Source organism: Falco punctatus (genome assembly GCF_963210335.1).
Source record: "Falco punctatus genome assembly, chromosome: 10".
NCBI lineage: Eukaryota > Metazoa > Chordata > Aves > Falconiformes > Falconidae > Falco > Falco punctatus.
This window is the reverse complement of record NC_137590.1, coordinates 32,048,556-32,074,424: the sequence shown is the minus strand read 5'-3', so window position 1 is coordinate 32,074,424 and position 25,869 is coordinate 32,048,556. Positions and strand designations below refer to the sequence as shown.

Here is a 25,869-nt window from a genome sequence, read left to right as displayed (position 1 = left end):
AACTCCCAAACTTTTACATTCACTTGATCCTGTTTTGTTTTGAGGTGATACCTGCTTCAGACTGCTTAGAGAGTCAGTTTCCCTCCTTCCCTTTTTTTATCAGCAGATCTCAAAGCAGTTTAGAAAGGTGATTTATAAAGGTTTTGTTTACCCTGTTTTACACACAGGTAAACCAAGGCATAAAATGGTAATTGGCATGCCAGGTACCGAGTCAAAAATATGCCTTCCTGGTTGGTGTGGCCCCTTCAGTAGGCAATACTGACTGGAAAATTTTGGCTAGTGTGAAAACGGGACGTTAAATGCTGAAAGGTGCTTAGTGAATTATTTTTTGAGGCGGTATTGAAGTTCCCCACATGGTTATCTTTCCTGGAGGAGTATGACAGTGTAATTACGTATGCATGATGCCTTTCTGTGTATGAGCTATTTCATCTTGGGTTCTCCAGCAAACTGAAGTCCCTTAACAGTTACATTTGGCCCAGTTTGTCTTGCAACCTAGCCTGTGTTTCTGAAGTCAGATGCAAACCAAATTTGCATGTGGATAATTTTCTTTTCACTTACCTGGGGTTAAATATTCATGTACTTTGTGCAGGCTACTTTTGCATGCTACAATGCAAAAATATTTTTTTAAATGTTCGTTTAGTATGTTATCTACACTTGAAAATATATAGGTAGTTTTCATATTCCATATAATATGAAACAGTTTATCAACTTAATTTCTGACACTCACTATAAGATCAGCAATGAATTGCATAGATCAGTATTCTCTTGCAGAAGACAGTTTGGAATATAATAGCCCTATCATTTATTGAAATCGAGTGATAATAGCCAGAAGAGTAGAGTTGACTGCTTGTGTGATTTTTGTTCCATCATTTATCTAGTTTATCTTCAGGACTAAAAAAGTCAGCAGATATGAAAATATGAAGACTCCAGTTGTGAAGATGTTAGGCCCAAAGTTCAATGGTAATTTCATAGAGGCAGCAGTTACAAAACCAAATAAGAAATTTATAAGGGTTTTGAACACTGTTTTATACGTTACCGGAAATCAGATGGGAATGAAGTTTTGGAATGAGATGGGATATCTAGAAGAACTGCAAGAAGAGTTAAATAGTAATAAGAATTTCTCGTGGTGAATGTGGTAAGTGACTTGAGTTTGAATGTGTAAGTTGCTTGATCCTGTAGTTCTTGGGGCTGAAGATGAGTTCCTTTGTGTGGCCCAAAAACAGTTTCTTGGAAACCCAAAGAGCAGACAGCTCTGCTTTTTCTCCTCTGACGTATACAAAGTTGTGCATACAGTGATACCAGCATGGACTGACCAGGTGGAACAGGATGTGGAGAACCTGTAGAGAAGGTTACATGCAAAAAACTGAGATAGGCTGTGCATAATGGGACAAACCCAGAGGGCCGTTACTGGTGCTGAGAGATAAGAACTATTCTTGTTTCCCTGTACATGAGGGTAGAGAAAATAGCTGTTCTGTATAATCAGTGCTAGTGGTTGGAGGCACAAGCTGGTAATTTGAAGAACAGCATTGGGTTCCATTGTGTGACTTTTACATGGGTTCCATTATGTATATATGGTTCTATATTATACAGGTTCAACTTCATATACACACACACACTCTAATCTGTGGGGTTGCAGGAGTAAAAAAAAAACAAAACAAAACAAAAAAACAGAAGGAACAGACTTCCCTTTTCTTCATGTCTTTGGGTGAAATCTGCTCATTACTATGCATGAAATCTCAATGACTTGATGATTTTTTTTCTAGAAATATGTTTTATTCTGCTATGCATCAGTGCAGAGCGTATCGTGACTTTTGCTTGGGTTCGTGAAAGTGGTGTTTAAAGAAATGCGAGAGTAGTTTGTCTTTTCTGCTCTGTATTGGCCACCAGAGTTTCTGGGATCAATGTGACAGAGTACTATAGTTACTCAGAGATGTACTTTAATGGGCCCAGTTGAACTCGTAATGTATCAAAGCGCAATCAGTGTCTTATTCTGCACCAAACCAGCATGATTACTGAGTATTTGACTGCTTTACTAGTGCTTCCACCGTGCCATGCCACTAGCTGCTGCTGTGCCAGCCTGACTCTTGTCAGACTCCCACACTGAAGTCTTAGATTACTGGATTACTGTTGTTCTTTTACATATATTTCTATGTTCTACATGGATATGCAGCAAAAACCACAGGACACAAAGTACTGTATTCATGTAGGCACTGATTGTTCTAATGCTGACTGTATACAGACTGTACCTGGACAGCTCTCTAGCTGGTAAATGTGAAATGATGCAGATAATTTGCTATCTAAGCAGCTCTGATCTTAAAGCATGAATTCACATTCTGTGTAGGATACTAATGCAGATTTTATTACTTGTTCACTAAAAGAGCATTGGCATATTTAATATATTTTAAGGAACAAATAGAACTTTTGGGAAATGGTATTTGCATTGTGCATATCAATGCAGTAGCCATTGCAAGATGCCTTTAAAATACACTGTTAGGATGAATTCTACAAACATAGTATGTGCACAGTCGCAAATGAAAATAATGGGAATTTCCTGCCTGTGAGTTTTAAAGGATAGAGTCACCTATCACTTTGTACAAAGTCTGTTTTTCAGTAGATGTTAGCTTGTTTTTTTTATAAATAAACTAAGTGGTGTGTTTTGTGTCTTGCAGAGGTGGTTTTATTCAGGAAAAAATAACAACTAACAGGCAGCCAGGGAACACTAGTGGATGATACATGTGCCTGTGAAAACAGGTTCTTGTCTCTTAAGATGCGATTATCTTGGCAGAACAGAAGTTAAATTTAAACAAGCAAATAAATAAATGGTCATAGTAGCTGATGACAGTGATGTCTTGAAGTTGTAGAAGACTATTGTGAAATTCATCATATTTTTAACCAGGTAGAATGATCTACATAGTCAATTTTATTAACATTCTTTTTGCCAGAATTTGTTTGCCATCTTTTAGGCAGCTCAAGTGTTTCAGTGTTAAGTAAATTGAAATTGCTATATTTGCAAATAAATATATTTTCCCATTTTATGTAGGTCATTTCAGTGAGATGCATGCGATTGTGTTAATATTTTTAGATGCAAGTTGTCAATTTTTTTTCAGGACTGGGACAATATTGTGAGGGTAGTGGCAGCAGCATGGCAGAATCTGGACTGTATTGTGTAAAACAGACAAGCAATACAGAATGGTGACACATGGGTCTGAGATGAAACCACACCCATGGTCCTTTATATATTATAATTTACTTAATCTGTCTGGTTTGTAATTTATCTGGAGAGGAATTGAACCGTGCTTTCCATTAACTAGTGGTTTTGGAGGCATTGGGAATTGGAATCACCCAGTACCTTGTCTCTGGCCACTTTAAAGTAGAACATAATACAGTAAGTGATTAAAAATGACTGAAAATCCCCTTTGCAGTTATTTTTGTCCCTTAGTGGTCATTTAAGGATCACTTGAAGGGTGGGAGACTTCTGCGAATGAACAGACATCAAGGCCAGCATGGCTTCTCAACATCTCATCCAACTTCCTACTCCTGTGACCTAGGAAGAATGCTGTCATGCTATGCTGGTATGTTTGAAGGGGGTTGGACTGGGATCTTTATGGCAAAGACATCAAGTTACAGAGAAAGCCTTTTTTTCTTAACTGTTCATAAAAAAACCAGGTCAAGTGGGGTTAATCTTGACTGCCCAGCTAATTATTCCAGACTTTTTCAGGAAGGTATTCTTTGTGGTGCTGAACAGCAGCTTCTGCTACTGCTGTTTGGACCCAACATTGGCACCGTCAGCATGGTTTTGCTTCTTCGTTGGTATCAGGCTCTGTGCCTCTAGGTACTATGTGACATTTCAGCTTGCCAGAGTTGTGGGCTCTGTGACTGGAGAAGGATTGGTTCTGTGTACAGTTTAGGGGGTGCAGAAGACTAATGAATATTTTTGTAGCTACAATTTCAGAAATGGAAGGCACTTACGATACATTTTGTCGCTGGGAGATGAGAGTTCTTTTCTTTTTAAATTTTGTGTGAAGTGAGTGAGTTTGCTAAAACTCAAGTATTCAAAAAAATAGCTTCAAGTACCATGAGGTTTAAGAAAATGTTTTCTGTTTGGTTTGAGTCTTTGAAGTTGCATTACCAGGCTTTCTCCTGTAGCACATTTTAAGAAAATATCACAAGACTTGTGGAAAAATCTCGAGATCTGGCAGCTCTAGCTTAATTTTGTGTGTTCAGTGAACTTGCTACAATGAATGGTAAACTGGGAAAGGATAAAAATATGCCCATATTTGGGGTCTTTTAATGCATTATTGCTTTTTTGTGAACAAAGGACAGAAGCAGAATTTATCACAGCAAATTTGAGCTGGCTCTTTTGAGATTTACAGAAGTGTATTTGTAGTTCCTGTCTGAAAGGGTAAGAATTTTCTGTTCTATGCTTTTCTCTGTGTCTGGTCCAAGTATCACCTGGCCCAAGTATCACCTGGCCCATGGTGGTTTCAAATGTTTTCCTCTTTCCTTGCAGTGTCTCAATGGGCACAGACTTCTTTCCGGTTAACATACAACGATCTCTTGTGCTGACTACTGAACTCTGATCTTTGGCTGGATGCACGCTTGTTTCTTTAAGCACATGTGGTGCAGGGTAGACCTGGAGTTGGGTAATTCATAAGAGCCGGGTATTATTATTACTGCTACTCGAAAGTGTCTGTATTATTTTGCACACCAGTGTGGTCACCTGGCAGCAGGTCATTAGCATTTTAGGTTTCTTTCCTTGACAACAATGCACAACATGCTAATTAGAGGGTTTTGAAAGCTGAGCAACCTGTTTTAAAATCAGACATTTTAATTTGCAGCTTTAATGGCTGTATTATAATAACTGGCTTGGCTCAGGGGAGAGGGGAGAGAAGCACTTCTCATGTTCCAGTAGCAAGGCCCGATATAACAGAGGCTGACAAAATTAAAAACCTCATAATGTGACCTTTGCCTGGGATAAAAGGCTGTTTCATAACAATTTCCTTTTGTTCTTTGTTTAAGCCATTACTCCAAAAGGAGCCTCCGATTAATCTAAGTAAATGCATCATTACAGTCCTAATCCATGTCCTTCTGTCAGTGTCTGTTTTAATTAAATAAGAAACACTAGCAGAAAGATATCACGCACAAAGCTGTGATTGGAGAAAGAGGGCTGTTTGATCAGGGTGAGATTAAAAAAGGCTTTACTGTTTTGTCCTTTTGCTCTAGATGCCATAATGTAGGTTAAAGGAAGAAAACTTGCCTAATAGTTTAGCACGTTGCTCCCCATTACAGTATCAAAATAACCAGATTTACCAGTGAAACTGGCCCAGACATCCAATTAATTATATACAGAGCATTCACAGACAAATGGTATGGCAACTTGGTTTGAGTAATTTGTCACACTAATGTGTTTGGGACTGTATACACAGTGGGCCAAAAATTGTATTCGAGTTGCAGGGTTTTTTATATTAAATAAAGCATTCAGTAAAACTACTAATGATTTTAGGTACTTCCTTTCTTTTAGTACTCGTGGCTCACAAATTATAAACATGATCTATTGCAAGCCTCTTTTTTTTAAACAATTTTTTTATTTCTTACAAAATCAGGATAATTATTTTAAAGCAATGAAGAATCCATTTAATAAATGTTGTAACATCAAGCTAGTTAATATTGTTAAAGCAATACATATGTAAGAGACTCTTCCTCAAGGTAGTGTTTCAAGATCCCCGTGGTGAGGGTTTTCTCCCATATCCAGGCCATTATTTGATGTAATGAAAAGAGAAAGTGTGCAACACAGAGATTGTTAATTAATTTAGCCTAACAAGATGAAGATAAATGAAGCAAAGCATGGATTGAATGAAGAAAGAGGTCTTATTTACAATTTAATACTTCTTTATATTAAGCATTTTTCAATTTACAAAAGAAAAGACCCTGAGTTTAAAGAAAATGTGTTCTGTGAGTAGATGCAAGACAACTTTACATTATGTGAGCAGTTCTAAGGACTGCTGAAAATACCTTTTGGTTAACCTTTAACTTAAAGCTTTCTTCCCCTATTTTTTCCTTTTCACTTTTTTTTTTTTCTTATTTTGTTTTACAATATGTTGAGAAGAATAAGAAAAAATTTAAACCTAAACTTTTTCCCACTGACGTAAATAGCAAAGTACCAACGTACTTGCAGGTCCAAATTCTGTTGTTTCTGATCATTTATATTAGCCTAGCCATAGCCTATTTTGGAGCAATTTCTACGTAGAAAGATGATTAAGAGAGGTAACTATGAAAAGTACAATAAGAGATTATTTTAATTTCTGTTTCAAAGTGTAAATCTGCTATTGCTTATATGTTTTCAACTATTCTATTGCAGTGAAAGCTAAGAGAGGAGTCCAGAATAGTGTTATTTAACTATGTTTTGATGTAGTAAACCTATGGTTTTGACTTGGTAGAATATTTTTTTTCTCAAGATCATGTTTATCTTAAACATTTTGTGAAAAGCTGTAGATTTTACTTTCCTACCAATTAAAAAAACCCCAAGATTAAAGAAATTCCAGAGATTTTAGGTGTCTTTTCCTCCCAGTCCCAATTTTAAATAAAGAATATCCAAGCTAACAGTAAATTACAGTTTACACCAGTGGAGTCAATACCTCTTAAGGTACATTATCCGGTTTCCCAACTAAAGTTTAGGATGTAATTCTACAGAAGAGATAAAGAAAAGAAATAAAGGTCTGCCATTTTAAGTATCTAACCAACTCACCAACAAAGGGGTTCTGTGTAGGGATTGACTTAGGCATACCTTTATCACTCTTTGATCTAAATCCAGAATTCTAAATGATGACCAAACACACTGGTTTTGTGGTTTGGGTTGGGGTTTTTTTTGTTGTTTGTTTTTTTTGTTTTTTTGTTTTTTTGTTTTTTTTAATAAAACATCTTCATTTTTACAGATTAATTCCGTCTGTCCACTATTTGACCTTCTGTCATGATTTCTGTCTGCAAAGGAAATGGCTGCCTTCCTTTTGCAGTAGCCAGACAGGACAGTGTTATCTAGTGTCACTACAAGCAGTAGTCTCTACAAATAGCATTATTATGGTCCCTATGTTTTTATCGTGGGGGTCATGAACAAATCCATGCAACTGCTTTAAAAGATTTCAATAAATAGGACTTTTTATGCAGACAATTGCCTTTTATATTACTTTTAAACAAAACTACTAGTCCATCAAGAGTTTCAAAAGGAAAACAATTCTACAGAGTGCTGGTATGGCAGCACAGACCAATCATTATGGCACCCATTCTCCAGTCCTTTATTTTTCAAGTCCACAACAATAGGTTGTTGATTCAATGGACAAGACCAGAACAATTAAGTTCTCTGTTTAGCAGCAGTGCAGCATTTTAATGCCCTCCTCTAATAATGGTCTCATTATTGTTATTCTAAGACTGGGCCTCAGGAGGAGGAATATTTGCTGGAGGTACGTCATTATTTTGCAAATTTCGATTAGCTCATCATGTTGTCTGTACTGTGAAAATCGTAGCTAATTAGGGCAGTCAGTTAGACTACCAGCTTTTGAGCTTATGAGTTAAAAGGTAGCACACTTGATAGGCCAATGATGTGAAAAAGGTGGTAAAAAGGGGGATTAGAGCTGTTGCCTTAGTAACTCTAACTTCCATCTGTGCGGGAACAATGGACCTGTGTTTCTCCTCCACCTTGGTGTAAAAATTGGTTTTGTTTCGAAAGGACGGGGCTTTTTATGACAATCTGGAATTCGGCCTAACTGGGTGTAGTTTTAGTTGTTAGGAGAGACCATTGGAGGATAGGAGAGATGAAAGGTCATGGTGAGCTCCAAGGACATGAAAGGTCATTGTCTCTTGTAACAATAGTGGATTGTTTTGTCCCATTATTTCCAGCCAACCACTCAGTCAGGTGATAGAAGAGATACCACCAGTTTAGTCAGGTGGAACAGGAGAGAAAGATAATGCACCTTCTAAAGAACAAAAGATAACTATAATTTGCCTTCATGAAACAAAGTTGCACTTATTTGTGACCATCCTCTGAAAGGGGTTGTTTACTGACTTACTATTCCAGCTTGCTTTGTTCAGCTGTGCCTCTGTAGGCCATCGCATCTCTGGGAAGCAATCCAATGTGTTAGAAAATGTTGTTTAAGCTTTCTTCCCATGAAGAGGAGCCCCCAGGAGTACCACTGATGTGATACTTAACAGTAAATTTAGTTGTTGGAGCTTTCTCACATTATTGGTGTTCTTAAAAGGTTTTCCTTCAAACAGACACAGAATAAAATTAACTGTAAATATGAAATAAATTTGCTTCAACACTTTATAGCATTTTATCATAAATTCTACAGCACATATTATAGGAAGTTTACAGCAAGCTGTATTAGGTGCTACGAAGAGAGAGAGTAGTAGACAGAGAGTAGAGATCTACAGTTGTGTAAAAATAGATTTGCTATAGGACTGCTCTTACACAAAGGGGTATAGATAAAGTCTCATCTGTGCTATGCAGTAACTTTTGGAGACTCTGTCCCTTGTCTCTTTGTCTAAAGAAAAAAACCCAAAAGTACTGCAGTATTATTTAATAAAACAGCTATAGCACAATTTACCAGGAAAGCATTTCTGTTAGTGAATAGATCTGTCATCTCATTATTTTTCCTAGAGCATCCAAAACCCTGTCATTGTTTTCCAAAAAGGGGGAAAAAAAAAAAAAGGCCTTTCTTATGATTTCTCCATTTTTGCAGCATTATGCCTCAGTCATCCATGCAACAAGTTTATTTTTCTCACTGTCACTTCCCTCTGTCCATAATCAAGGCACACCCCAAGATCCATCTTATATCCCTCAAACAAAGACCAGTTTCTTTAGGTCAGGATTTCCAGAATGTTTCACTCTCCTATACTAGATCTCTAAACACCTTTCCACTTTTTTTTTCATAATCTTTTCACGCATTTCACAACAGAGCTGCCAAAATGTATTGAATTCTTATGAAACCAAGAAAAAGCATGTAATTTGCTACTATTAACTTTGAAAAATAAAATTATATATAAATGTTAGGTATCCCATCTTAAACTGTTCTGACCTTATTTGAACTCCCCTTTTTAGCTATTCTGGGCCTCTCTTATCTCATTTTTACTTCTGGCCACTCTTGCTCTTGCTTTCTGACAACACAGATGGACGGCCTTGCACAAACTGATAACTGTGGTAATTTCTCAGCACAGTATTCAATAATAAAAAACGTTATTTTCAGAATTCAGCAGACGTGTCCTATTTACACGTACACCAAAGATGAGAGGTTGAGCAGTAGCTTCACGGGACATCGTATGAGCCATTGGACTTCACAGCTTTCAGTTTGTTGATGGCTCTTAGGTTTAGTAAGTAGAGTCTTTAAGAGAGTGAAAGCAAGTCATCTTTCAAGTATTTATAAGCTTTTAGTTTTTAAAGATAATCTATACTTAACTTTTCTCTTTAGCTTGCTATTTAATTGTCATGTATGCACTATCCTATGTTTTGTTATTTTTGTATTAAAATGAACTGAAGTGTGTAAGCTGCTTAGTTCAGAATGGGAGCCCTGCAAAGGGTTAACCAGCAGAGAATTACAAATGAACTATCAGGAAAGTTGATTATTAATCCAGCAAGAGAGAAAATATCCTTCCAGTTAGCAAGAATTAGTACCTGAAGAGCTGATAATATTGTTCAGGCTGTTCGTGTGGAATGGCAAAGCCAGGTAAGCTAGACATCTTCTCAAAGGAATAAAGTCTTTTCTTTCTGTTTTTTGTTGTGAGAGAGTTTAGTTTTAGAAAGAATCTTTGTTGATTTACTTAAACTGTCAGCGTATGAAACAGCGTATGTTGATCTTCAGTTTCCTCAAATGAATGAAAGAAAATTGTGCTTTAACTTTGGTAAGAAGATATATTTCTAAGCTATGCAATGTATGTAAATGTGAAATATTGTAACTATTCTTTACTAGTTTGTGGTTAAGTGTGAGAACTGATTACAAAACCTGAAGGGTCCTTTGCAATTGCAATCTAATATGTTATGTAAGTCTGTCTTTAGTTCTGTCTGAACGTATTGTGGAGTTTTATGGGAAATTTTATATTGCAGATCTCTTTCATTCAGAGTTATTAGACTTCGGTTTTCATACTGTATGAATGATTTATCAAGTTTGTTTTGCTATTGTGAACATGTTTGTGTTCATTAAAAAAACTTTTTTGTTGGGGTTTCAAGAATCTATGATCTTAGAAGGAAATATATGTTTGGTAAACATACCACTGTGTTTATACAGAGAAATGCAATCCAAACCATTAGATCAGTTGGAACATAATCTTCTTATAATTTTGGTAATTTGCTAAAGACTCAAAGCTCCATTTTGGAAAACTTTCAGTTTTGTCTGTTATATTTATGTTGCTGATACTAATCAATAGGAGTGATGAACATTTATTTTTTCAATATAGCTTCACTTTATTATATGAGATGTGTAAAATCTTTTAAGTAATGGTCTAATACTGTAGAAATTAGAAAACCTGTAGATGGTATTTAACAACTTCTTCTAAGTTGTGTGCTGCTGCTTAAATTAGTAGCATTTAAAAAAATCCTGATTTGCTTGTAAAATGGAATTCAGTATGCAGATGATGTTACTACAGCATCTGTCTTGGTAGAAAAGAGTTTACCACCTCCAGATTTTAGCCCATATGTATGTAATAGTCTGAAAGCTACACAAAAGGGATTGTGGTGATAGAAGAATGAAAATACAGATAAATACTGCAAATAATCCAAATCATCTGAAGGCTGTGAGCCCCTGTAGCAATTCAGTTCTACCTTGCATGAGCCATACAGAAAGGAAGAAACCCTTTGATTTTGAGAATGGGATTAAGATATGGCCTAGGGCAGACGAGAAACAGAAAGAAGGGAAGAACAGGCAGTGAGGAAAGTGAAATGGGGAAGTGGCTTCATTGTTGTGTGTGTGACTTCGGCCTACTCGAGCAGAGAGACAGCTGGTGGACAATTTTTCTGAAGGGTGGCTCATCATATTAGAGTAAATTAAAATCCTAGAGTCTGCTGGTGATGGAGCTATCAGGGCAACAAATGGTGGCATTTTGGAAGCTATGTTGTATGTTCAGATATACAGGCAGGCAAATAACTTATTGTGGCACGTTTTATCTGAGTATTTTGAGGAGAATGGAGACAACACAAATAAGCTGCTTTGCCTGAATTTGAGCACCAGCATCTAGGAAATATATAAAGAGCAAGAAAACCAATGATGAAAAAATTATCACACAGGAAATTATATACATAGAAAAAACAAGATTGTAATTAGTGGAGGAAAGTAAGAAACTGATTAGAGAAATGAAGTTTCCCAGATGTTTAAGGAAAAAAAGAAAGTTAAATTAGATAAGCTCTTTTAACTAGTATTGGAGAAGAATGCTTGATTCAGAACGGGAAAGCTAAACTTAAAATTAGAAAAGAGCTGGCAACTTGAGTTTAGCTCAACTGTTTTCCTGCACGAGTGACTCCTTGGAATGTTCTGCTTGGAACATCATCAGGAACAACTAGTATAGTGCTGTTGGTTTGAAAAAAAAAAAAACAACCAAGTGAAACTCGCTGTATGCTTATTTAGAATGATTAAGGTGATTGTATTACTTATGTGTGTACTAACCCACAAATTAGACAAATTGGTTGGATTTTGAAGTAGTATTTCAGGATTTATTACATTTTGTATGTATATGTAGTTGACATCTGAGCTCTAGCACTGTACTGGTTCAACTGACACACTTTAATGACCATTATAAAAATTGTTTTAAATATTAGCTTATTGGCAGAATCCTAAATCCTCAAATACTACCTGTAACTGAGGAGAAACTGCATTGAACCTCTACCCCCCCAGCTGTTAGCTACTGTAAATTAGCTGTTATTTAATTATTATAATTTAAATCAACTGTGATAAAAGTAACATTCTTAAATTAAAAATGGAAACAAAAGATATCAAGAAGAAACTTTTTGTGCCCATTCTAGTGAGTTGTTTCAAATTCAACATCAGTGTAACCTCTAAAAATGTCTCCCTACAAGTCAGTTCAGCATGGCTTGACAGCTGACATGATCCTTGCTTTTGTGCCAGTTGTAGCTTCTCATGTGTGTATTAAAAAAAAAAAAGAAAAGATTAAAAAAAAAAAGTTTAACATGTCTGGAATAGATTGATAAGAACATCACCTGATTTGGTGGAACTAGTTTGACTGAGCAAGGTTTTCGTGTTAAGTAAAATTGTTGCATTTCCTTTACTGTGGACTGTGTAGCTCCCAGCCTGTTTAAAGGCTTAAGGTTAGAGAAGTGATGAATTTGCAGAGGCTGCTTACTAACTAGATGTACATCTGGAAACACAGCTGCAATTTAGGGGAGGCTGCTGAAGAAATTAGCCTGCAGCAAGCAAGCCATTCTTGTCACTACATGGTTGGGACAGTAAGATGAGATGATGGGTACGGTGGAGCATAAGTATCTATATGTTACTTGATTCTCTGCTTTATAAAAACCTGGTGATACCCAGCAAGAAGCTTGTCTACAGAAGCAGATGGCCAGAGGAAATGTTGGGCAAGGTTTTTTTTTGTTCCTTGGACCACACCTTGTCTATGATGACAGTACTGGAGAGAGAATGTGTTTCAGTTCATTAGGAGCTCAGTGAGGCTATATGGATAACACTGAAGTATTTTATAAGATTCAGCGTAAAGCTGCACAGTTCAAGGAAGCTTATGTCTTATTAGCCATGGCTAAGGTCAGTTATCCACACAATGAGGGGGAAACTCTTTCATAAACAAGTAGATAAATATGGTGCAGCTGGTACTTAGCCATGCTTCAGGCTGTTACGTTACCAAAAAACCTCCGGAACAACTCCAGCTTTTACAGTGCCCTTCAGAAGAATCAGCAGCTTAGAGTGGTTGTATGTAAAATTACAAGGTTGTGACATTAAAAAAAAGAGAAATCCAGGGTGGACTTGTGACTTTGCAAGTAGGCGTCTATTAAGATATTTAAAGAGAGAATATAGAAACATTAGAACTCTCCTTCTAGAATGAAAAAAAACAATTCAAAATTTTAGAACTGAAAAAAAATTAACCTACCTAGGCTAAACACCTAAATAAAACAGGCCTAGTGTCCTGTGGGTCTTGGTTTCAGCGCAAGCTACTAAGTGTTCTGTGTTTTTCAAAAACACCACTTAGGTACGTAGGTGTTTATTAGCATTTGATCCATGTCTGATAATGTAGAGAGAAATCTTGTAAGCCTTCATTTTGCCCTTGGGACTAGCATTTTTACTGTCTTAGGGAAAATATATTTCTAACAGCTGCAAAGAGAGAAGGGCTTGAAGAGTTAATTGAATCATGTGCTGCTAGAGGAAAACATTTTTTTCCCCCTCTTTTTTCCTCATCAAAAGTAGGAGTTACATGTGTTCCTTATTACATCCAGCATATTCCAATAGGTTTTTTTTAAAAGACATACTCATGAAGCAGTTTATTTCTTGAAGACACTTTATTTTCAGCTACTAAATCCTGGAGCAATCCAATGTGTCATATTTCACCATCTGAGTATGGTTCTGTGGTAGTAGTGGATGATAGTGCATAGCATCCACGGAACTGTAAACCGTAATCCCCTGACTGTCTTTACTACACAGGCTTTGGTTGTATTTTTGTAGCTGCTAGAGGAGAAACTGTTGGTGGTATTGCTTCCAAAGATAATACAAATCAGTATTTGTGCAGTTAGTAATTATTCTGGAGCCTTTAGACCAAATGTTTTAATTTTAGTAAAAAACCACCCAAAACCACCCAAGCAAAACCCACAGCAGATTTGCCGTGTGTTCCCCCAAGTCTGTGAGAGCCAAAGGATGGTGGACTGACTGTTGTCCCACAAATGGGTCTGTTTTCCTAGCCAGACTGATGAGGTCGTGATGTGCAGGTGTTTGGTGTAGGGGGCAAATGGTGCTGTTCAGACCAGAGCAGAGATTTGTCAGGGCTCTTCTGCTTCAGGGGGTCAGAGCGGAACTCCCCTGCACTGGGAGAAGGCCAGAGCCGGGCACTACAGCAGCAGCTACAGTGCACAGGTGCCACCACTACTTGGTGACATGTGACCTTTCTACTTCTGGACAGGGATGGAGAACATAAACAATATATAACAGCTTGCCTGCTGTCTAGTAGTTTACGTACATGTGCAAGTTTCCTGTCACTTTATAGTGGGCGAATCACCTATTTAAACCTCAGTGAGAATTGCAGCAGGCAAATCCTAACTGTTTATGTTAATATTTTTTTTCCAAAACAGAGTTTTTATCATGAGCATACTTGTTTAATTCCAATTTAAAGACATTTGTTCTACTTCCCTGTTAACTTGGATTTTAAAAAAGCCGTATTTATAAGCATACATCCCAATTTTTGCATGAAAAATATGAGCTAACTCACAAATGTCTTGGTTCTTACTTTACCTGGGTAAGCTTTTAAGCATTTATTGAAGTAATATAGATGGTTTACTACTGTTTATGCTGAATCTTTCTTGTCTGTGATTTTTCAATAGATTGCTTTTTCTTTGGAAGAAATATTTCTAGTACATTGGGGATAATTCTTTCTTCTTTCTACTTTTCCCGTCAGTTGTAGTCTGTTTAACACTATCATCACGTTACAGAGCACAGTTTTGAGGGAAAACAAAGTAGCTGCTAGTGACCCCATGACAACTGTCTGGTAAACCTGATTAGTAATCTAGAGTGTTGCTTAACATACAGGCCAAATAAAACCCTGCAGGAGAGAAACATTGTTTTGTGTTACATTCTTATTAGGAAGGAAGCTGCTATGGTGTAAGAGAGACAATAGTAAGCCTCCCTCGCTTGTGAGCATCCAGACCTAGGCATTCAGTGCATACTTGCCTAGACTTCCTATTTCAAAGAAAGAGCTAAGTTTTGGAATTGATGTCAAAGACAACTAAAACAATCATCAGTAATGGCAGTGTTTTGTTTGGGGGAGGATCAGATTCTGCTTTGAGCTATACCGATACAGTTCTGAAGCTAGTGTGTGGACTTCATTAGGGTTATTCTCTTCTGCACCCTACAGCTGTGACATGTAATGCAGAGTTACTGTGTCCTCTGTCTTCTGCTATCTGCTTTTATCTGTTTGTAGCAAGTAAAGAAAGAAAAGAATAAGTAATGACTACTTTGTCTGCTAGTATCAATAATAAATTCTGCATTGTATGAAAAATGTCATTTCCCCATTTTCCTAAAACTGATGTTTTCAGGGAATAAATTAAAATGGAAGCTTAATGCCAGCAAATAAATGATTGAGCTGTTTTTCTGCAAGTTTTTTGCACTATTACACCATCAGCCTTTAAAGGTACAATCAACGTGCCTTAGGTGGTAGATGATTATAGAAGTCATAGAAACAAAATTGCCCGCATGCTTTCAACAGCATGGAGGCATCTGGAGGAAGAATGATTTACTTTACTTCATCTGTACTAGTGAAACACAACTAATTTTTAGTTGAGTTTTAATTCAGCACTGGTGATCTGATTTTACTTCTGCAGCTACAACAGTGCAGCAACTGTTTTAGTTAAAAAAAAAGTGCCTGTATGTCTAATAACTTCTTCATAAATTAGTAAAAACATACAAAATGGGTTGGCCAATACTGACCAAGTCTAGGGAGACTGAACCACAGAAATCAATTGAAAGAAAAAAATAATATTTATTGTTATTAAAAAATATATCACTTTATGAAGTTTTAGTGTGGTTTTTAGACCCAGACGAGGAAGTGAACCATGCTTTAGAAAATTTGTGAGCAAACACTCTGATCCTGCAATATGATACACTGTGTCAGTTATTGTAGTCCTCATTAGTAACAATTAGCTTAGTGAATTCCTTCCATATAATGTATATGTACATGTGTCTAAACGACATATATTTATATGCAGATTATAGGTCTTTTTATCTACATATTTATGTGTGGATGTTTATATACAGACATACATACGTACAGGCATGCAGGTTCATTTTGTCTGTTATTTATATGTATTCCTGTGTATGCAAATATGTACACAGAATTGCATATACATGGATGTGAACATACATATGCATCTGTCTAATCGTCATTTATGTTCGTCTGCATAGTAATGTCCTATATAATTTTCACATTAACATTAGGCGCAAAACTATTCCTTATATATATTGTCTATCTTATACATCATTCTGCTTTCAGAGATGATGTTCTAGAATTTAGAGGAGTAATACACTATCAGCAAAAATATTGATAATTAGTTGATAAAATCAGTAGTATATTAGGATGCTTATGAGTCTTCCTGGCTACTGTTAGGAGTGTTGCTTATGAAATTCATGAGTCAGTTATAGCACAGCAATGGACTGGTAACCATCCTGATGTTTTACCTTGCACTTTCAGGATTTCTAATATTAAGCAGATAGAGAATTGGACATTGTACATGTTTACTTATTACCTAATATATTTATAAAGTTGCTTTTAGAGATTTTAGAGATCGTACCAGTGTCCTTTGCCAAACTGAATTTATTTTTTTTTACAAGGGCTACAAGGGGGAAAAGGCATAAGAAAATCACTTTCCCAGCAATATCTGTAGGAATGCCATGCTTCTGGTCTTGATAAATCTCACCATGAAGGGCTGGTGTCCCTTAATGTACGTGGTAGTCTGGAACATGATTTCTTTTGTCATTGTTTCTGTTCCCTTCTCCTGTGGAATACCATAATCTTTTAATGTGATGTTATATTGTGAAAACTGAAAACGAACCTAATCAAAATAGCTTTCGGGTGCTTAATTAGACTTTTATTTTTTTAATGCTAGAAAATACATTTTTTAAATAGCTGTTATCTATAAATGTTTCCTACAAGAGTAAGCAAGTATAAATTCTGTTTTATAGTATTAATCCTACTTTGCCAATCAAACCTCTTTAGTTAGAAAGAGTGTTTATCACTTTTCTGTCAAATAAAAGATAATAAAGTACACATACTTTACAGCTTGAACATATATAGAATGTTGTCTTACACTGATCAACCCCAAAATCACTTCTTTTTGTTTATATTCTAAGTGACCTTTTTGCCTAAATATATTTGTTCATACATTTCTAAAAAGTCTTATAGCAGATGGCCCTTAAATAACCTCTGTCGGTCCATAATTACACAAAGGAATTTAGAGAAATTTAATCATTTCTTACGCTATAATTTTATATTAGTGTTTAGGAGAACATTCACAGGTTAAAACCCATGCATTAAAAAGTGTTATAGAATGTTATATTGTACATCAGCTATTGTTGAATATAAGATACAGAAATACAGAATCAAGAATCTAAACATACACATTTAATTCTCAGGAATTTTTATCTATATAGGAGAAGAAGGTCTAAGAGCATGGATAACTGAGTGAGAATCATGTTGGCCATTGATTACACCATTTACCTTATAGAAACTGATTTTGAGGCAAACTAGCAAATGCTGTCCTTTTATGTAACAAATTTCACTCTCACCAGCTAACTAATTAAGGTGAAAGTTTTACCTCATGGTATATATACTTAATTAATACTGTTTCATATTCAGAGACTAAAATGTAAACCATATTTTATTATGGAGCCCTAAGATCTCTTCTTTTTTCTGATCAGTATATTCTACTCATTTTTCCTTCTTCTTTTCTTGCTACTTTCAGCAAGCAATAAACTAAAGGATATGGCTTTTTTTTCCTTTTTTTTTTTTTAATGTAGTTGTTGCTTACCTTAATGCATCAATATTTTTAATAACATTACCATTGATGGCTTTACTTTATTTTACTTAGAAGATAATTTCATAAATTTTTTTTGGATACAATTTAAGAAAACACTGATTCTCATTATATGGGGTTACAGAGTTTTTGTTTTCCATTTGTTTCATGAAAGGTTACACCATAAACAATTCGGCAGACAAAGACTTATTTACTTAGGTGAGACATTTGATGCAGCTTTCAGATATGTATTTACCACCACATGTTATGATCCTGCTCTGAATGAAGGGACCAGCTAGTACCTGCCTTGAGGAGTTGCTGGGATTCACGTGTGACTGGTAAAGATGTTCTAGTGGCCTGAGAGCAGCGGCCCATTGTATTGATCCACTGAACGCCTTGTACATTTGTGTCCAGTAGTGACCTGAGGATCATGGACTAGTAATAAAGGGACAAAAAACGTTGCTTGTATTCTGTTTGGGTTTCAGGGGCTTTATTGTCACCCAACAACTTTTTGAAATCAGTTCCATATACATATATAGGTAGTCATTTACTCTTTCTACTAGGTCATTGTGGGCTCCCTGGTAATGGTTTACCAGCTTTACCATCTCAGCTTGCAGCTATTCTTTTTTCTTATACTGTGGTACTGTTTGATACTACCGGCATAGCTGAAGGCCCCCTTCTCTCTAGTGCATGGAGTGATGTTACTTTAATTTCGAGAAACCTCATAAAGGCCATTAAGCTCCATACAGGCATCTGCACTTTGCTTATAAATTATATACATCAGATTACAAGGTCAGGCACATAATTTTCAGTTTTAAAATAATATTGGATGAAGATTTTTGATACACTGGTTTGTTGCCTTATAGCTTTTTGATAGTATCAATTTTTCTCTCTGCTCTGTAGCAAACCTTGTGTGGTTATCCAACCTTTGTTGTCCCATTGTTGTGGTTTACAGGTTGGTAACCATTCTGTGAGCTATGAGTGTGGACCTGCCCCTGCCACATTCCCTGAAATAAAGAGAAAAAGAAAAACAAGAAAGAAAGGAAAAAAAGAAACCCCTCTCCACTAACCATTAAATTGTAGGGTGATCTAGAGATAAAAGCAGAATCTCTTTTTTGCTTTTCAAATATTTGCCTGGCCTTCAAAAGGTATTTGCCTTTTGTGTTTACACTGGATTTATTTTTTTGGCCTACATGCAGAAGGAGAATGGTACATTAAAGAATAATGGACAATAGAGAGGAAAATGCTCTCAGCTTTCACATCTAGCCTGTATTCTCTACCTTTGGTTTATTTTTTTTCAATCTTGTCTACTTTTATTTAAATAGAAACTGCTGAGTATTGTAAAGGGTTGTAAATGTGAAAGTATCAGATGAAGTACAGTACAAGAAGATTATCTACAGGTTGGCAGGCAGTAATGAGAGTTGGCAGAGTGCCGTTTTCTACTAGGAACCTTTGGGACCTCAAGTTATTCCTGTGTGTGGCAGAACAATGTAAGGCTTCAAAAGCTAGTGTTCTGTCATTGGCAGAATTGCTTTTTGCTGTCCCTGAAAGAAGCAGGTGAGGTTTGCATCTGTAAAGTTGTATAAATCTTTACCAAGGCAAAAGGAAAGATGCTTTGCTCAAAAGCTGAAATCTGTGTTATACCATCTTCAGTTCTTTCCTTCTGGATGGCGTTCGGGCTTCCTTGGAACCAGTATTGTCCCTTGTGGATTTGTTTTCATTGAAAGAGAAAGTTTGCAGCAAGTTTGTATAAAATATAACTTGGTGTAAAAAACTCATATTCAAGGGAAGCACCACTTTGGGACAATAACCTGTCCCAAGGTTATCTTCTCTGTTGCGTGAGTTGGTCCCTTTGTCATGATAAATACTGCTACAGCATCATCAAAAGCTTGTGATTTTGGCAGAGTGAAGTCATGAGATGGAGGTGTTTCCCAAATCTGCTTACTGTAAGAATCAACATTTTTTGATGCCACTAACTTGAAAACAAACATCACCCACTGATTTAATTGAAGTATCTTGATTAATGTGCTTTAAAAACATGTGCCTTTATAATATATAAAAATACATTTCACCACATGTACGTCATAAAGCTCTTAGTATGTTACAGTTTGTGAAAATTACAGTCAGTTAATAATGTGTCAGCTCCCCACTGTGTGCTTTGTAGGATACTGAATGGGTGTTACATGATTTATTTGCTGGATTTTGCAGGTTTTCTGTAGCGTGTCAGATGCCTTGCTGATTGCTTGGTGAAGCCTGGAGCATGAGCTCCCTCCTGCAATGTTTACTTTAAGTCAATCTACATTTGCTTAAAAGTCTGACAGTCTTAAAATCAGATCACCTCCTCAAAAATTTCATAAAAACCTGGATACTTTTTAGTGAAAGCACTGTTTGTAATTTAGACGTGCATTTGTGTGACAATCGAAATTTACTTCATAGTTCTTAGAATTACAGGGAATGGATTGTTAATGAAACAAATGTATTATAATGTTGCTAGAGTGATAATAATACTGTGAATAATTTGTATACCTCTAAGATTTTTTTGGGGAAGTTACTTAATTTGCACTTATTGACACTACCCATAATATAGTTAAAGGACTCTCTCTCCTTTTACCACTTTCTTTCTTAGGTATTTCCTTGACTTCCTCACATCTTCTGATTCTTTCGTTAATAAAGAGAATTAATAGGCTGTAGCGATAAAGGTGAAGTGTTGTTTTCCACCTATAGGTTCAGGTAGTGGGAATGCACATTTGAGTTTTCAGTTCTTTTTATTTGTTATCTTTCTGGTGATTGCTTTTCATGCTGTCTTTTATGATTACAGTGGAACATTTCTATTTAAATGTTTGCATCCATGTCCTACAGCACACATAGACTTGAAGATTAGTTAGAAGGTGTAGAAATATCTATTTTCAAAAAAGTATAAAATCCTGGAGACAATTGATGACTGGGGATAAAAACTGTAGGAGTCTCAAAATGGCAAGCTGTCTGAGCAAGGCATAGGTCTCTATGGCGTTCCACTGTTCTGCCATATAGCAGGTTATGTCAGGATAATATTGTTTAAACTGGATGGGTAAATTTCTGTGTGACTTTAAGAGCATCTAACATCAACTTGTATAGCAATTGGATTTAATATGCAAAAAATCAAGGGGAGTTTAGAAAAAGAAATTGTGTGAGCTGATGATTTAAGAATTGAAGCTTGTCTGATGCTACTAAAGGTTTCTGATGTCATTCTTTTTATAGCTATAATGGACATTACTGAAATAATGTGTATACTTGTGTGCTTGCGCGTGCTATCTCAAATGAGGTATTTTTTTATAATTTCTGGCTTTCAGATTTAAACCTGTGAACACAGCACGGGCTCAATGAGTTCTGGCAATAATAGTCCTATAACGCAGAGATTCCAAGAACTTCCTTGCAAATGGAAGAAGTCATTCATCTAACAAAAGTGGTAAACCCCCCCAATTTACCAGAGTTGCAAAGAATCATTTCTGCAAAGGTCACGTAGAGCAGATTAGACCGTAATCAAAATATTTTTGGGACCGCTTGGGATTCTGAGAGAGGTAGTTAAGAAGGAGCTTTGAGGATGCATGTTTTGAGATGTATATTTCAGATCTACCACTTGGTCTTTGATTTATATCTCATGTGCAGTAAAATCATGCGTATTGTGAATTACAGGCTTGAATTCCCCGTCTGGTTTCTACTGATACCATGTATCAGGAGAGTAAAACTCAAAACATTTTCATTTTCTCCAGATAATTACTGATGGAATTATAACCCTTGTTTTCTTTCTGTCCTTTTTCCCATTTTGTGTGTAATTACGTATTCGAAGTAGGAATATTAAGAATTTCTATAATTAATATTGAACAAACATTTATGTTTTAAACTTCATTCTTGCTTAACTTACAACTTCTCCAAATTCTCTTCTTCATTTAAAATTTACCTTTCTTGCATTTCTTATGAATCTATATTTATTTTGTGTTGGTTTATTTGGAAATATTAGAGCACTGAGGGCAGTGTTTATGGAACTATGCGATGAAGTGTTTCTTGTATGCAGAATGAAAGGGCCTTTTTCCTTCTGTCTTTTATTTTCCCTTTTTAAAATATCTATTTGGTTGTAGTTGTAGTTCTTTGTGGAAGGTGAATCACCAGCTTTCACAAACAGGCTGGACTGGGGCACCTCCGTGGAGCCCTGTGGTTCTGCAGGGAGTGATAACATTGTCGGCCCTTCTAGCTCAGAACTTGGAATGTTTGAGATATCAAGTTTAAATCTGGTCATTTTTATAGCATTTCTGGCAAATATAGAGAAGGGTGCTCCCAAAATCTTCTCATTGTATATTACCACACAGAAATCATTTCTCGCCAACCTTTTGGTGCCACCTCTCCTCCTCCCTGCCTCTCTCTGTGCCCCAAAAGCCAGTGCCTGGTAAAGCCACTTGGAAGAGCCCCAGGAATTTATTGACCTGTTACTAGCCCTGCAGGAGGAGGAGGAGGAGGGAGAAGCAGGTTGGCAGCCTCAGCCCCTCTTTAGGAGAGGCTGGCTGGTGTCAAGGCTGTCGGAGCTGCTGGTGTCCGCAGCGTGCGCACTGCAGGAACCTGGGGGGAAGCATGCACCCGTTCCCAGCTGGTGATCCAGGAGGTCTGCCTAGTAAAGCTGCACCTTAAAATACTTTGAGTGAAATCCCGATTTTGCTGAAGTCACTGGGCACTTAGGCATGAGTTTGTGTATTTTTATTTTGCAGCTGTAGGGGGCGGGGGGTGGGGTGGAGGTGGGGATGGAACGCTGAACCAAGATGAATGTAGCTTCACATTGTGAAATACGTTCTCTGCTAGTTTCATCCTTGCCTTCCTCCCATCTGAATAACTGTAAATGATGTTCTCTGTTAATAAGTGTATACTTTGTTTAAATTGCATTTATTTTTCTTTTGACATACATACAATTTTACTATTAATCATCCCTTTCTGCTCTTTGCTGTACAAAGACACTGTTGTGCTGATGGAACATATTTAATCTTCAGTATGTTGTATTTTAGTTCTATTGTTGCTTTCTCATTTCTTTATGGAAAACCTTTCTTTATTGACTCTTAAATCATGGGTTAAGCCCTTATTGAAAACATGTTCTGTATGTACTTCTTGCTAGAGAAAAAAGTTCTTTTGAGGTTATAGGCTAGGCTTACACAAATACTTCACTATACAGTAAAAATTCAGAGGTCTCCTATAAGTTATCTAAAGCTAGAAATATACCCAATTACTCAGCAGCACATCATAAAAGAGATGCATACTATGTTCATGTCTGTCAGTGCCTTAAGTCATCATTCTACAGCCTTTTTTAAATTCTCTTTTTATTGAAACCAAGAAACAAAACAAAGACAAAAAAAAAGCAAAACCAACATCAATTAGATGTCAACATGACATCAAACAGCATAATATATCATAAAAATAAATGTATGATCTGGTGACTCAATGATTTCTGTCCATATGGCATTTACAGGGAAGTAAAGAAAAGGCAAATAGCTACACATCTGTATCAAGAAAAATATCCTGTATAAAATTGGCCGTAGTGACAGCACTAGGAAGCTCTCAGCTGAGATTACCTGGACATAAATAACACGCAGAAGGGGAAGCAAGGTTCCAGCAGTCCTACTCTTACATGTATTTAGAGTTGTGTACAGTGAGCATTGTGCAGGTATATATATTTTTATTTAAAAAAAAGGATGAAAATATTCTACTTGCTGGCAATAGGTCCAGGTTTGTAGATAGGTGTGTAGTGCAACTGCATGCAGCTATGCAAAAGTGCAATTAGGAAAAAATAAATCTTTGGAAATAAAAGTGACTATCTGTTGAAACTATTAAAACGAACACTGACTTCAAGCCTATTTCTATACTTGTTGAAAGACATGAAAAAGCCTCTTTGTATAAGTGCTAAGCACATAAAAAACACTGAGAATCAGTTGAGCCTCTAAAATAATAATCTGGGGATTCCATTCATTTTTACAGCAAAGGGCATCATAACTTTATGTTAAGTAAGAGTAGGAGAGAGGTGAGGCTGTAGGGGTGGGAACTAGGAAAGAAAACGCAGAAAGATCCAGAATCAGACATGGTCTCTGTTATTTGAATTTGTTGTTCATTTTCAGTGGAGTGATAACTGCAACAGCTCAGCCTGAACTGCCTGGCTCGATGCTTCCCTTTCTAAGGAACTTGGATGAGTTGCACAGCTTACATCTGGACAACAGGATGCAGGGAAAAAAACCCACAAGGATAGATTAGGACTTGAATCTTGTCTATAATAAATGTATATGCACACAAAGAAACTTATATACATGTAGATATGTATATTTATACATCTACACACACACACACGTGTTCACGTGTGTATAAACCCAGCTCCACAGGGGATTACTTCTCTTACTGCTGTTAGCTTCAGTTCACAGATCTATCTCCTGTCTCTCCAGAGATACAAGAAGCTCCCTTCTGGAATTTTGTTCATTTTCCTCAGCCAAGTTGTCTTTTTATACCATGATATCTGAGATCTTATTTTGTTAATCTTATTAGAAGTACAGCTATAGGCCTCTAAGGAGGTGAAAAGTAGCCCGTTGGACCTGGGAAATGGTACTTTTCTGTGGGAGCAGGTAGTATGTAGTGACGTCCTTATCTTTTAGATCAGTCATAACTTCAGTGAGACCTCTTCATCAGTATTATACATCTCACTGTACAGCCATGTGTCGTCAAAGGACTAACAAAATGTATTCCCAGTATACGCAACTGGCTATTATGGATGACAGAAAAGAGTGTAGAGCAGAGCCTGTGGGGAGAAGCAGCTCCTGAGGGTAAAATAGCAGTACACTGAAACCTCAAAGGAAATTTAAGAAGGGATGGTGTGAGCCTGTGCGTGTATGCATTTAAGTCTGAAGCCAGAAAACTATGAGGGCTATGTGGAACATTTCCTGGAGCTTACCACTAATAAACATGGCGGGATTGTCAGCCCTGCAGTGTCCATACCTTCCTTCTGGGCCTGTGCCAGTGCCCCTGCGATCACTGGACAGTGCATCCTACCCAAAGGGTAGGAGCTTTTCACTCTATTTTCCTGCACATGTTTTAGCACCCTCCCAGCTCCATGTCCTCCAGCTGAGGAAGGACTTTCCCGTATCCCTGTACAGTGCCCCCCCGTCGTTTGGATGTCACAGTGCAGAGGAGCAGGGAATTCCATTTCTGTCGTTCCTTTTGTCCTTATTGCTTCAGGCTGTGAAAGGCTGGGAGTGGAAACCAACTTAATCATTTGATTTATTCATACACTCATGTATAGGTGAACTTTTTTTTTCATGAACTCATGAACTTATGGTAAAGCAACTGTCATATCCCACAATTTATTAAAATGACATGTATAGAACAGAATTGCAAGTAAAACTAAATTCCTTTGTTTCCCTGCTCTGCCATGCTTTCATTGTAAAATATTTCTTATTTTTGAAAATTTGGCTCATCCCATTCTCATACACAGAAAATCCCCTCTGCCACCAAAACACTTTGCGTATTATGGGCTACATCCCAAAACCTTTACAGTCAGCTGGCATCTCTTCATTTACTTCATTTGGACATAGATCAGTCCCTCTCTACTCAGCACAACTGAAATGCAGCCCTTCCTGGAGCAGGTTGGCAGCAATGATGCTATAGGCACCATTCCAGTGGAACATATAGCAGCAGCACTGCGACCTGTAAGGACAGACGTGACCTGGAGGACAGACAGGACTTCAAACTAACACTTCCTTCCAGACTACTCCAAAATTTCCTTACTGTGAATGCATCTCTTTTGGAAGCATAAAAAAATTAATTCTGTTGCTCCAGGCAGGACTTTTAAGCCTAATACTTACATAAGTAAACTGTCCTTTCTAGTTTTCCCCATTTACTTCTGATGCCACGCTGGTAAGCTTATTGGTTATACTCTGGGTCTGTGAACCAGGCAGTTGCTAGAGATGGGCTGGTAGAGTAATATGGACTGAGGTAACAGCAGCAGCAAGATGGGTTTTGGTTTTGACTGCTGCCTTAAGGGAAATTCCAGAAGATGTTGCTTTTCTGTGTTTGCTGCAAAGTCACAGTAGTCAGTTTTTTGCATGTTTGGTTATCAATGTGTTATTTCTGTGTTTCACTGATTTTGTGTGATAAGATGA

At 36.9% G+C, this 25,869-nt stretch overlaps 1 protein-coding gene across 9 annotated transcripts in view; it reads left to right on the top strand.

The window, feature by feature from the left end:
- Positions 1–25,869, top strand: part of SOX6 (SRY-box transcription factor 6) — a 372,602-nt gene that overhangs the window by 99,013 nt on the left and 247,720 nt on the right. The window contains exons 1-2 of one of the 9 annotated variants that reach the window (XM_080404711.1): positions 8,724–9,713; positions 9,820–9,888. The exons of 4 other annotated variants lie outside the window; for them this stretch is intronic. The gene's annotated coding sequence lies outside the window, so the exon portion shown is untranslated. Of the gene's footprint in view, positions 1–8,723; positions 9,714–9,819; positions 9,889–21,042; positions 21,159–25,869 lie in introns of those variants that run through there. 4 more of the 9 variants (XM_080404704.1, XM_080404707.1, XM_080404710.1 and 1 more) reach the window with 4 other exon arrangements.